The 11,399-nt window shown below is 41.1% G+C and overlaps 1 long non-coding RNA gene across 1 annotated transcript; it reads left to right on the top strand.

The window, feature by feature from the left end:
• The first annotated feature begins 530 nt into the window (after nucleotides 1-530).
• Nucleotides 531-11,150, top strand: LOC148474563 (uncharacterized). Its single transcript, XR_015872871.1, has 3 exons — nucleotides 531-566; nucleotides 2,977-3,062; nucleotides 10,471-11,150. It is a non-coding gene; the product is annotated as an uncharacterized LOC148474563 (long non-coding RNA).
• Nucleotides 11,151-11,399: the final 249 nt, after the last annotated feature.

Here is an 11,399-nt window from a genome sequence, read left to right as displayed (position 1 = left end):
TGATATGGGTTTAATATCCGGAAAGCCAACACCCCAGACTAGGTTATATAAACCAGGGGTACACAAAGGACCCATTAGCTCGTGGTAGACTTGAGACTGCAGTAGAGTGCTGCCAATGTACATTGACTGAATCAGGCGTTGGAAAACGAGGGCTCCCTGGTACCATACCCCATGTTAAGAAGAAGCTGATTGATCTGTATTGCTTGAACACCTAGCGGAAGCTAAGTATAACCTGTTTATTCTGTTTTGCATTGTAATAAAGTGTGAATTGATCTTTCACTCAATTGGTCACGTGTGTAACTATTTACTTTGATCAGAACAAAACCCACCGTAATACATCCACCAATGGTACCATTGATGGTGATCACCTATAGTTAACCCACTGATGACTATGCCTAGCCAGATCCTTGATAGAAGTATCACTGTAGAGAGCAGCCCCTCCTTGGCCTGTAGGTGGAATGCAGTCAGTACACATACACTCCAAACTCTGACACTGCAGACACGGCTTCCACCACCTAGCACTACAGGAAGCAACAACCAGAGGACTAGCTGAGTGCACAGAGCAGGTAATGTCTATACACTACAGGTTTATAGTAGGAAGGGTGCAGTATATATATTACAGGTATAATGGAGGTTCAGTATATATATTATAGGCATAAGGGGGTGCAGTATATATTTTATATATATGTATAATGTGTTTGCAGTATATATACAATATAGAAGAAACAAAGGGGTCAATATATTAATAATAATAATAATAATGATGATGATGATGATGATGATAATAATAATAATGATAATAATGATGATGATGATAATAATAATAATAATAATAATAATAATAATAATAATAATAATAATAATAAAAACAGTACTCCACAATGTGATCAAACACCAAATTGTTTATTAAAGCATCCGGAAATGAACAGTGACAAATCTCTAGTCTGAGAAAGGGCACATACAGTACAGTAGCTTTCCAAAACGTCAATGTTAATTTTCCAATGCTTTAGTAAACATTTTGGCATGTGATCACATTGTGGTGTGCCGTTTTCAATACCTACTACATTCACCATATCCTGGCACCCTCCAAAGGATTCTGGAGTACCCATTTCCTCTACAAACATTTAATCACACCGCACCCCTCTTTACCCATTCTATATATTCTAAAATAATCAGCTAAATAAATATGAAATTAAAGTTCTACAGAAAGGCTTATCTTTTACACCTAGAAGAGATCCAGGTGGTTTCTCATGATTTGTGGATGCGAATACCTGTAGATTTGTTTGCAATTTGACAGTTAAAAGAGATTTTTATTTAAGACAGGATTTGAAAGCTAATGATATGTTTCAAAAATGATGCTAGTTCTTCTCAGGAGACTCAATTTAAACAAAAGTCAACATCTCCTTGAGTCAAGAAGAAACTAAGAAGGATTTTGACATGTTAAGTCAGGGAAGTAATAAAACAAATTAGCAATAATCTGTCTAAGGGTTAGCAGACAGCGCTAACAAATTTGGAGAAGAATAAGGAGGTTGTTATTAAATATGCTGATATGAGGAATGGTTTTGAACTGAACAAATTATGGTATAGAAGCATTTAGATTGTTGGATGAATCCACGACTTATATTAAAGTGAGTGAGGATGAGAGTGAAAGGATTTCAAATGAGATTAACACCTTGTTAAAAAAAAAGGTTAGTTGAGGGTCATATTATGAGACAAAAATATGGGTATATATTAGTGAATCATCCAAAAATACCTCTATTCTATTTTTCACTTAAAATGTATAAACTATTGGAAATCCTACCCCCCCCCCCATCCTCCATGGGACTTCCTATAATATTGGGTATTAATTGAGCAACTGCCCATCTGTTGGGATTTGTGGACTTTTATATTAAAAAGTATGTAATACATTTGAATTCATTTTTCAAGAACTCAACACAGACTTCATTTGGTGAAAAGAGTACAGTTGGTGTTTAATAGATATTGAATCTCTTTATACCAGTATAATACAGTACACACAAAAAGTATAGAAACTGTTGATGATTTTTTAAAGAATGATCCAGAGATTACTGACAAAAAGAGATATTTTTATTGTCATTTATAGAGTATATTCTAGTCTATAATCTAAGATCAATATGTGATACAGAATTGTGGGACAGCGATGGGAGCCCCATTCGCACCAAGTCTTGCAAATCTATATCTTGGTAATTTATTGAGAATGAACAGTATAAATAATTTAAGTTTTTTTTTTTTATTATAAACGCTACACAGATGCTATCATTATAGCGTGGGATGGCACTTATGACCAGTTCCAGAAATTTGTGGATCACTTAAATTTAAATACATTCAATTTGAAATGTAAGTAACATTTAAAAAAAAAGAACATTAAGTTTCTAGATTTGGATGTCACTGATTGAAAGACATTAAACCAGTGGATAGAACATGTTATGTACATTGCAAAACTGTCACTATTATAACTGTAAAACTGTATGTATGGGGACAGCGGGCCATATTAGGGGAGAGAGGTAAGTAGGAGATATCTGTGATACTAGTATATGGGGACATCGGGCCATTCCGGGAGAGGAAAGTAAGTAGGAGATATCTGTGATACTAGTGTATGGGGACATCGGGCCATTCCAGGAGAGGAAGGTAAGTAGGAGATATCTGTGATACTAGTGTATGGGGACATCGGGCCATTCCAGGAGAGGAAGGTAAGTAGGAGATATCTGTGATATCTTCTGCATTACCTTTTTGATGAATGGCCCAAAAAAATTATTTAAAAAAGAGTAGGTGAAAATTTTCATTCCAACATACTTTTGTAGAGATTAGTGATAATGAATAAACCCCTAAGTGAAATAACTTAGTAAGACGTGAAGCATACTGAAGCATTATACCCTTAGTTCCCTTTGGATTGAATGAGATGATTAGATGAGGAATGAGTTTTTATGTTATCTGTTTCTCTTTTTATTTCCTTTTTAGCTTATTATCCTTCTGGCTTGGACACTGTGACAGATTGCCTGCATACTTTGTTGTTGAACGTCAGACATTCCGGTTTGTGCATAAAGGTATTCGTTTTTTTTCCCTCTTTTCCCCTTTTTGATATAAATTTAGTTTATTTGGAACATAGCTGTTGAGATACATCTGTATCTGATAACGATATAAACACCAGTGATACGCTTATTTCTGACATTTTATGCTGAGAACATGTTTTATTTACTGACTAAAGAATGAGATGTAATTTCAACAGGTAAAAGTCCTACAATCGGATGTTGTTTTAGTGATCTCTGTATAGCCATATGTGGATAACCCCAAAAAATATTATAAATAAGATACCTATTATAAAAGTGTAATATTTTAACAAATATGTTTTTATTATAGGTATTTATTGTCGTTTGCAGTGTTAAATTGTAATACGAGTAAAGTGTTATTGTACAGTATATGATAAACTGGTAATATATGCAAATGAGGGCACAGCCTCCCAGTGACCTAACCATGCCCACTGACGAAGTCCAACGTCGAAATGTGTTTGGGAGGTGACATAGAGACACTAACGCAGATGTAGTTCTGTCATTAATTGAGGACAGAATTTGGAGCATACTATGGATGCCTGTTGCGGCCAGATGTTACCTAGAGCCTGGATACTACCGCTGCTTGTATACGAGCCTGATTACCCTGATATGTCAGTTTTTAGTCTACATGATTTATATGCAATTTATGAAGTAAGCAATTCTAAGTTTTAAATACTACACCATATGCGCCCCCTATATGTTTTATTTTAGTATATACTAGGGATGTGCAGGCTCGGATAGGTTCGAGTTTGCACGTGGAGTTCGGATTTTTCCCTCCAAAAAAACGGAACTCAGAACGAGGCAAAACGTCATCTTGCACGGACAAACATTATCATTCCTGGACAAAAGTCCAGGAATGATGATGTTCGTCCGTGCAAGATGACGTTTTGCCTCTTTTTGAGTTAACTTTTTTTGGAGGGAAAAATCCGAACTCCACATGCAAACTCGAACCTATCCGAGCCTGCACATCCCTAGTATATAATATACATATATATATATATATATATACATATATCAGCTAATAGCTAGAGTTACCGCTATGTGCAGCAAGGACAGCAGCTAGTCGGGCTGGGGGTGGCTCAGTAAGGTGCTGGTAGGTTGGCACAGGTATCTGGAGCCATACTGACTGCAGTACATCCCACAGCTGCTGGAGGGTGCATGGTGGAGTATTCATAGAGCGAACACAACGATTGAGGTGGTACAACAGATGCTTAATTGGGTTCAAGCCTGGGGAATTAGGGGGCCAGGGAAGTCTTGGTCGTGCTCCACCAACCACTGTTGGACATTTAAGCCGTGTGACATGTCACACTATCTAGCTGGAAGATCCCGTCCGCCTCAGGAAAGACAATCAGCATATATGGGTGCACGTGCTCTGCAAGGATGGATTCATAACCAAATCGGCTGAGGGTGCCTTCCACATGGATGAGTGGGCTCAGAGAATGCCCCAGACTATAACGCTGCCACCTCCAGCTTGTGTTCTTCCAGCAATGGTTGCAGGGTGTTTGTTCTCCGATGTTTCTCGCCTGACACGCCAATGTCCATCTATTCGATGAAACAGAAAACGTGACTCATCAGAGAAAGAAACCCTTAGCCAATCAGCAGAGGTCTAATTCCGATACAGACGTGACAATTGAAGCCTTTTCAGCTGATGCAACTTCGTTACCATAGGTGCAGTGACCATCCGTTTGCTTGGGAGCCCCATACACAGTAGGGATCGCTGAACTGTCATTTTAGACACGTCTGGTGGCCCCCAGGTTCATTTTGATGGTGACCTGCTCCACTGTAGCGTGTCGGTCGGCCCTCACGCATTTTCGTAGCCGACATTCACCTCTCACATCAATGGCACATGGTGCTCCCCATTTTCCTTGTCAGTTATTTGCAATGGTGCCGTTTGTCCAATCACGATACACCTTCACCACAGCAGCACGCAAACAGTTCACAAACTACGCTGTTTCAGAAATACTGCCACGCTTGGCCCGAAAGCCAATGGTCATCCCTTTTTGCAACTCTTGTACCCATGATAGCAACGAGTGATGTGTGCGGACGGCCTATCGCACACCTCATATACCCACCCAGCCTGTGCACGGCATGTGACGTATTTCATGTGCTCAACTGTGTATATATATATATATATATATATATATATATATAAACCGGGGCTGTACAACAATAAATAAAAGTACAGTAGGTGTAACATGGGGTGCAGCATGTACTATAGGTGTAACACGCTTCATAATGCAGAGAGTACAGTATACATACTATACAGTATGTGGAACATGCTGCCTAATGTAGGTGGTACAGTATAGACTATAGGTGTAACATGCTGCTGCACCATACTTGCCTACTTTTAAAAAAGCATTTCAGGGAGATTGTGAAAGCAGCACCTATGAGCGCAGCAGTAAATTGGGCATGTACTGCTACATCTGAGAGGCGTGTCATACATGTGATAGGCGTGTACTGCTACATCTGAGAGGCGTGTCATACATGTGATAAGTGTGTACTGCTAAATCTGAGATGTATGTCTTACATGTGATAGGTGTGTACTGCTACATCTGAGAGGTGTGTCATACATGTGATGGGCGTGTTCTACTACATCTGAGGGGCATGTCATACATGTGATAGGCATGTACTGCTACATCTGAGAGGTGTGTCATACATGTGATAGGCGTGTACTGCTACATCTGAGAGGTGTGTCATACATGTGATAGGCGTGTACTGCGCCATCTGAGAGGTGTGTCATACATGTGATAGGTGTGTACTGCTACATCTGAGAGGTGTTTCATACATGTGATAGGCGTGTACTGCTACATCTGAGAGGTGTGTCATACATGTGATAGGCGTGTACTGCGCCATCTGAGAGGTGTGTCATACATGTGATAGGTGTGTACTGCTAAATCTGAGAGGCATGTCATACATGTGATAGGCATGTACTGCTACATCTGAGAGGCGTGTCATACATGTGATAGGCGTGTACTGCTACATCTGAGAGGCGTGTGAAAATACTGACTTACATTCAAATGTAAATAAGCCCCAAAGCAGTCAGTAAGATCTGTTTGTTGATGAAAACACACTGATACTTTTCAGAAAATGTATGTAGCCATAGGGATCATTGGCCCTGATTCAGCCCCACTCGCAATTGGGCGTACGTACGTTCGGCGTACGTAAAAAAATATTTAAATTCAAGGCCTCGCTCGTATTTTCGAACGCATATAAAAATCCGCCCCAAACTCAAACGACCCCTCCTCTAACTTACGAGCGTGCCAAATAGCGAGCGTACATCCCCGAAATGGCTTGAAGGGAACGCACGCACAAGTACAAACCGGAAGTGGGACTGTCAGATTCCGATTACCTGCTCGTTTTTTCGGCCTACCTCCCTCTATCGTATCATGTCAATCAATGTATCAATTAGCTTAATTGTTTTTTTTTTTTCAACACAATGCAATAAACTTTAATCTTGTCCGTGTTTGTATTTGCTCGCAGAATACGTACGGCTGAAACCTTCGCTTTTATTGTTCAAAAGACATGTTAGCCCCAATTAAACAATTGTTCTATTTGTTTGTCTCCCCACAATTTTTCTGTGGTTCATTTCTTTATTTAAATTTGCTTACGCATGTCACTGCATCAAGCCTATCATAACTCTCAAGAGATTTGTGGCCCTGTCGAACACATGACTCATACACTAACCAATAGAATTTGTCCTGTTAATTTCCCAAATACATTAGCCAATCAAATTTTTTTGTGGTGCTTTATTAAAAATATTTTGCCAAAAAAACACCATTGCCATCATGAGATCCGCCGCATTCACCAGGCGCGAACTGCTGGTGCTGACGGAGGAGATGGACAGGCGGATCACCAGTCAGCCTCCACCCATCTCAAATAGCCGAAAGCGTTCCGCATATGCGGAGGTACGTCGACGCCTGCGCTCCTTCGGCTCACGCCGACATATTGGCCAGCTGGAGCGCAGGTGGTCGGACCTGCACCGGCGGACGCCCCGCTTGCTGGCATGCTTTCGCATGCAGATTGCGGAAAGTAAGTGTTCTGGACTGTGGTTTTCAAGTTTATCTTGTGGGCCCTAACTGCGTGTGCATGTTTTCATGTCTGTCCTATTGAGTCATTGTAGTCATATCTGCATGTGCATGTTTTCATGTCTGTCCTATAGAGTCATTGTAGTCATATCTGCATGTGCATGTTTTCATGTCTGTCCTATTGAGTCATTGTAGTCATATTATTTATTTATTTATTTTATTTATTAACAGTTTCTTATATAGCGCAGCATATTCCGTTGCGCTTTACAATCGGAAACATTGATAGAACAAAACAGGGTAATAACAGACAGACATAGAGGTAAGAGGGCCCTGCTTGCAAGCTTACAATCTATAGGGAAACAGGCATTGATACACAAGGATAGGTGCTATATATATTGCAATTTGGTCTGGCCAGAATGCAGAGTTTCTTGGTGGGCTGCATGATCCAGTCACACAGGAATGTCGGCAAAATGTCAGGAGTATGTGAGAGAAAGACGATGTGTGAGGTTATGTGTGGACTGTGAGAGGGGATGTGATAAGACATGGAAGCTATGAAGGTTATGTGGTCGGTTCTGGAATCTGATAAGCTTGTCTGAAGAGGTGAGTTTTCAGGGAACGCTTGAAGGATTGAAGAGTAGAGGTAAGTCTTATTGTGTGTGGTAAGGCATTCCATAGAGTGGGTGCAGCCCGAAGAAAGTCCTGTAACCGTAAATGGGAGCAAGTAATGCGTGGGGATGAGAGACGCAGTTCATGTGCTGAGCGGAGAGGTCGGGTTGGGAGATATTTTGAGATGAGTGAAGAGATGTATGTTGGTGTAATTCGGTTAATGGCCTTATGTGTAAGTAACAGTATTTTGTATTGAATACGGTAGAAAACCGGCAACCAATGGAGGGACTGACAGAGCGGGGCAGCAGACGATGAACGTTTGGCAAGGAAGATAAGCCTCGCAGCTGCATTCATAATGGATTGTAATGGCGATAGCCTGTTTTTGGGAAGACCAGTAAGGAGACTATTGCAATAGTCAATGCGGGAAATAATGAGTGCATGGATTAGAGTTTTTGCAGTGTCTTGTGTGAGATATGGTCGACTTTTGTATATGTTTTTTAGATGTATGTAACATGATTTTGAGACAGATTGAATGTGGGGAACAAAGGACAATTCAGAATCAAGGATGACACCAAGGCAACGAGCTTGTGGGGTGGGGTGGATTGTTGAGTTATCAACAGTGATAAAGAGATCAGATTGGTAACTGTTATTGGCTGGTGGAAATATAATTAATTCTGTTTTAGAAATATTAAGTTTCAGGTAGCGAGATGACATCCAAGATGAAATGGCAGAAAGACATTCAGTGACACGGACCAATACAGATGGTGATAAATCTGGAGAGGATAGGTAGATTTGAGTATCATCCGCATACAGATGGTACTGAAATCCAAAAGAGCGGATTAGTTTGCCAAGAGAGGTGGTATAGATTGAGAATAGCAAAGGACCTAAGACAGAGCTTTGCGGTACTCCAACTGATAGAGGTAGCGAAGAGGAGGCAGAATCAGAAAAACGAACAGAAAAAGAGTGATCAGATAGGTAGGAAGAGAACCAAGAAAGGGCTGTGTCCTTAAGACCTAGGGATTGTAATGTTTGTACGAGAAGAGAGTGGTCAACAGTGTCAAAAGCAGCAGAGAGATCTAGAAGAATTAGAAGTGAGTAATGGCCTTTAGCCTTGGCAGTGACCAAATCATTTACTACCTTAGTCAGTGCTGTCTCTGTGGAGTGCTGGGAACGGAAGCCAGACTGAAGTGGGTCCAATAAGTTGTGGGTGTTAAGAAAGTGTGTGAGGCGGGTGTAGACAAGTCTCTCCAGTAGCTTGGAGGGGCATGGGAGCTGGGAGATAGGACGGTAATTAGAGAGAGTGTTAGGGTCAGAATTTTGTTTTTTCAGAATGGGAGTAATCACTGCATGCTTGAACAGTGATGGAAAGATGCCAGTAGAAAGAGAGAGATTACAGATTTTAGTTAGGGCTGGGATGAGCACAGGAGACAGAGCTTTACTAATTTGTGAGGGTATAGGATCTAGAGGAGAGGTAATAGAGTAGGAGGATGAGAAGAGTGTAGATACTTCATCTTCATTTGTGGGGTCAAATGAAGAGAATGTGCCAGAGGGTTCAGGTAGGGAATTGAGTAGGTCACTAGCTGAGGAAGAGAATAACATTTCATTTCGGATATTATCAATCTTGTCCTTGAAATAGGAAGCAAGATCTTGTGCACAGATAGTAGCAGGTGGCTTGGGTGAGGGAGGGGTAAGAAGCAGTTTAAATGTGTTAAAAAGTCGCTTGGGGTTAGAGGCTTGAGCAGAGATAAGAAATTGGAAATATATTTGCTTGGCAGTGTCCAGAGCAGTATGATAAGAGTTGTAGATAGACTTATATGTGAGGAAGTCACTTGGAGTGCGAGACTTTCGCCACTGACGTTCTACTTTACGTGAGAGTTTTTGTAGATGCCTTGTTAAGTTAGAATGCCACGGTTGACATCTGAGTCTACACGGAGTGTGATGGGTAGCTGGAGCTACTTCATCGAGGGCTTTTACTAAAATCTGGTTTAGCTGTGATGCAGCAGTCTCAGGAGAAGTGAGTGCAGAAATTGGTGAGAGTTGTTGTTGTAGAGAGGTAGATAGTTGTTGAAAGTTAATCACATTAATATTTCTGCTGGTTTTAGAAGGTTTGGTTGATTTCACTGACATTGAGGTTGATGTAATGGAGGAAAGTGTGCAGGTGATAAGATTGTGATCTGAGAGAGGGAAAGGAGCATTAGTGAAATCAGAAACTGAGCATAGTCTGGTAAATACAAGATCAAGGCAGTGGCCCTCCTGATGAGTAGAGGAGTCAGTCCATTGGGAGAGGCCAAGAGAGGAGGTTAGAGAGAATAGTTTGGAGGCATGAGGAGATTGTGGACTGTCAATGGGGATATTGAAATCACCCATAATGATGGTGGAGATGTCTGAGGATAGGAAGTGAGGGAGCCAGGCTGAAAAATGTTCCAGAAATTGGTGCGGTGGCCCAGGCGGGCGATAGATAACAGCAACTCGCAGAGAGAAAGGGGTGAAAGTCCTGATAGAATGTACTTCAAATGATGTAAATGTGAGTGAAGGTACCTGTGGGAGAACTGTGAATGTGAAAGATTGGGAGAGTAATATTCCTACCCCACCTCCTTTACAATTCTGCATGCAACATGCACATATCTGCATGTGCATGTTTTCATGTCTGTCCTATTGAGTCATTGTAGTCATATCTGCATGTGCATGTTTTCATGTCTGTCCTATTTAGTAATTTTTTTTTTTTTTTTTGGATTCCTGTTGAAACTAACCACAATATTTTTTTCATTTTTTAGGGGCACAGCAAACACTACGGCGGCATCGCCAGACAAGACGCCGGTCCCGGCCCCTCTCTCCAACCCCCAATTCATCAATTACCCCCTCCTCCCCAGACCCTGTGGCCGAAATTTCAGGCCTACTTCCCCTCCAGCCCAATTCCCCCTCTCCTCCATCCATCCCTCCTCCAAATACCCCCTCCCAGGATTCCTCAAACACCTTGCCCCTAGGTTTGGGGAATGTAGCCACCTCCGAGGTGGTCCAGGGAGTGGCTTCTGGCTCTATCGTTTTTGAGAACGGTATGTTTTTAAATTTTATTTTGGACACCACAAACTGTTTGTATGTAATCAAGTGTCGTCCCCATTTTTTTGGGCTTTCTGTCACCTTAGGGTATTTTTGGGGGTTGTCTTTACCTGTTCCTGCTGATGTCACCATACACATATCACACCTGTGTGCATTTTTTTAGGGCCCTTGTATTTTTGGCCTACGACATTTTGGGGTGCTGGGTTTTATCCGTGTAATGTTTTTTTGGCCCACAAGCTTGTAAGTTTTGGTTTGCTTGTTTTGTGTTTTTTTAGAATGTTGCTTCATTATCGATATATTAATCCCCAAACTTTTGTCACCCACAGAGGAACAGAGGCGTCGGGAACAAATATTTAATTGTGTGGGCCGTATGTGGGAGCAGGTCACCGGGCTTATGCAGGGCCTTGACCATCTGTTGGTCCTTAGGAATTAGTTTTTTTTTTGTTTTTTTTTCTAATTGTTTCATAATAAATCAGTTTTAAATCAAGCTCTGTCTCATGCGTTTGGAGTAAATCCAAGATTCTTTACACTGACATAAGTAGACTCTTCAAGCAAGGATTGCCACAGAATCTCACTACAGATTGTGTGTTGTATTTTGAATGCAAACAGGCACAAGAAACACCTCCCAGTACCAATGTCATTTTCC

Source organism: Taudactylus pleione, unplaced genomic scaffold (assembly GCF_031769625.1).
Source record: "Taudactylus pleione unplaced genomic scaffold, aTauple2 ptg000830l, whole genome shotgun sequence".
NCBI classification, from domain to species: domain Eukaryota; kingdom Metazoa; phylum Chordata; class Amphibia; order Anura; family Myobatrachidae; genus Taudactylus; species Taudactylus pleione.
The sequence above is the reverse complement of the archived record's forward strand: the minus strand, read 5'-3'. Positions and strand labels throughout refer to the sequence as shown.